The sequence below is a fragment of the Trichechus manatus genome, unplaced genomic scaffold (assembly GCF_000243295.1).
Source record: "Trichechus manatus latirostris isolate Lorelei unplaced genomic scaffold, TriManLat1.0 scaffold00057, whole genome shotgun sequence".
Taxonomy (NCBI): domain Eukaryota; kingdom Metazoa; phylum Chordata; class Mammalia; order Sirenia; family Trichechidae; genus Trichechus; species Trichechus manatus.
Window position 1 is genome coordinate 798,273 of NW_004443993.1, and position 2,532 is coordinate 800,804.

At 48.7% G+C, this 2,532-nt stretch overlaps 1 protein-coding gene across 1 annotated transcript in view; it reads left to right on the top strand.

Moving 5' to 3' along the window:
- Positions 1 to 590: 590 nt before the first annotated feature.
- ECSIT (ECSIT signaling integrator) overlaps positions 591 to 2,532 on the top strand; it is a 16,213-nt gene continuing 14,271 nt past the window's right edge. Inside the window, exons 1-2 of the mRNA XM_004378314.2 lie at positions 591 to 661; positions 845 to 984. The gene's annotated coding sequence lies outside the window, so the exon portion shown is untranslated. The remainder of the gene's footprint in view (positions 662 to 844; positions 985 to 2,532) is intronic.

Genomic DNA, 2,532 nt, shown 5'->3' on the forward strand with positions numbered 1-2,532 from the left:
TTCAATAAAACCTCAAAAACCCTATCAGGTTGAATATAATTGCCCCCATTTCACAGGTGAGACAATCAAGGTACACATAGGTTAAGCGAAGTACAGATGGGTTAAGCACTAGCCCAGAGTCAGAGCGATTAGCAGAGCCTGTCTCCTCCACTACAGTCAGCGCTGTGATACTGTAGTTTTGTTTACTGCTGTATCCTCAGAGCCTAGAACTGTGCCTGGCACACAGTGAGCGCTCAATAGATATTTGCTGAGCGAATGAAGGAATTCACTTTCCTTCCAGCTTTGATAATTCAACTCCGCGTCTCAGGTGGGAAAACAGGGGCCTTGGGCTAGGATCACAGGCCCCGAAGTCCAGCCTCCCAGCCTGGAACCGGCCCAATCTCTCCTTTCCCAGCCATACATCACGATTGCCAAGTAGGGGGTGCGGCTTCCCTAGTTAAGGGCGGGGTCTGGCTCATTATGAGGCGGGACCAAGGCCATTCAGCCTTCTTATTGGTGAGCCTACTGTTGTAGGCGGGACATCTCCAAACTGGTCTTGACGATTTGCTGCCGCCTCGGGGCAGCGGGGGAGGGGGCGACCCGGAAGCTCTTCTGGCCAATATGGCGGCCCCCAGCTGCAAGACAGAGCCGGTCCGGAGGCTGCGGCCGGCCTCTTGAGGAGGTAGGTCGCGCGTGGAAGGGAGAGCGCGAGCTCCTGGGCTCCGGAGTGGTCCAGGAGCGCGGGAGGGCGGCCCCACAGGGACCCAGCTGCAGGGCCAGAGCGCCATGACCTTTTGGGGTGCGGGACGGGGACGTGGAGGAAAGCGCTCCCGTAGCTTCATATTCCTCATCTCCCATTTTGCAGATGAGACAACTGAGACTCAAAGAGGTTAAGGCCCTCGTCCGAGATCACGCTGCAAGTCAGTAGCAGGCGGGGATTCGAACCCGGGTCTGCCGGTTTTTCCCGAGGGTCGCAGAATCTTGGCAGCCGGCCGCAGAGCTGCTGTACGTACCCAGCCACGGGGTTCAGATTTATAGAAGTTTTGTAGAAATTTAGACCTTATTCTCTTTCGGTTGATAGTTGTTGGGCAACTGCCATTACCAGGCACTGCCCCAAGTGCTGGGGAGACAGAAATGAACAAGACAGACAAACATTATCGCTTTCCTGGGGGAACTGGACATTGAACAAGTAGAAATAAACGAAACACTTGATTTAAGATGCTGATCATTGCTGAAAATGCATTAATCTTGGTGATGGGGGCTTTTAGATTTTTTCTGAATAGAGATCTGAATGACCAGAGACACAGCCATGGGGAGGTCTGGGGAGAGTTCTTTCCAAACAGGGAAAATCAAGTGCAAAGGCCCTGAGGCAAATAAAACTTGGCTTGTTTAAGAAACAGTGTAGCTGGAGGGGTAGGCCCTGTAGGGTTTTATCTTAACTGTGGTATACAGTGGATCCCTGGTGGCTTAGGGGTTAAGAGCCTGGCTGCTAACCAAAAGGTCAGCAGTACGAATCCACTAGCCGCTCCTTGGAAACCCTATGGGGCAGTTCTGCTCTGTCCTATAGGGTTGCTGTGAGTCGCAATCTACTGGACAGCAACAGGTTTTGGTTTTGGGTTTCCCTGATTTTAGGCAGAGAGCACTGAAATTAGTTCACATTTTAAAAAGCTTCTTGTAATCACATTGGCAAGAACTGACTGAAAGCAGATAAAGGTAGAGGTGGAAGACGCTGGGTAGGTGTCCAGGGAGAGGTGATGGATTGGGGTGGTGGCCTGTGAATGGAGAGAAATGGATGCCTTTGGAATCGATTTGGAAATAGTCACCAGGACTAATTGATAGATTGAATGGGGGAGTGAGGGACATAGCGAACTCAGAGCTGATTCCTAGGTTTGTGGCCTGAGTAACTAGGAATGGTGGTGCCATTGGCTGGGATGGGGAGGAACAAGTTTAAGCAGCGATGCCAGTTTAGTGCAAGTTAAGTTTGAGATGGCTGGGTGCACATCAAAGTGGCAGTTAGGTATTGAGGCTGGAGCTCTGGGCTGGTGTGGGAGATAAACATTTGAGAGCTATCAGTGCATAGATCAACACTTACTAGACTTGAAAACACACAAGAGATGCCTGGGGCTCTTGTTAAAATGCAGATTCTGATTTAGCAGGTGGTCTGGATTAGGGCCAAGATTTTGCATTTCTAATAAGCTCCCAAGTTATGCTGAAGCTACTAATCCCAGAAACACACTTTGAATAGCAAGGGTTTAGAGCAGTGGTTCTTAACCTTAACTGCATATTAGAGTCATTAGTATGCTTTAAAAATCTGATGCCTGGATCAAAAAAAAAAAAATTATCTATGTGAGATCAAATTGACAACAGCAACTCAAAAGGTTTGATGGGAAGCCTAGGGGGCAGTAAGTTGAAGATAATGGTGATGGAAGAATTTGGAAAAGGATAGTGAGGATAGCAGCACAACTGGAAGAATGTAATCCGTTTCACTGAACTGTACATGTAGAAAATGGTGAAACATTGGCTATGTATATTTTCACCAAAAAAAAAAAAAAA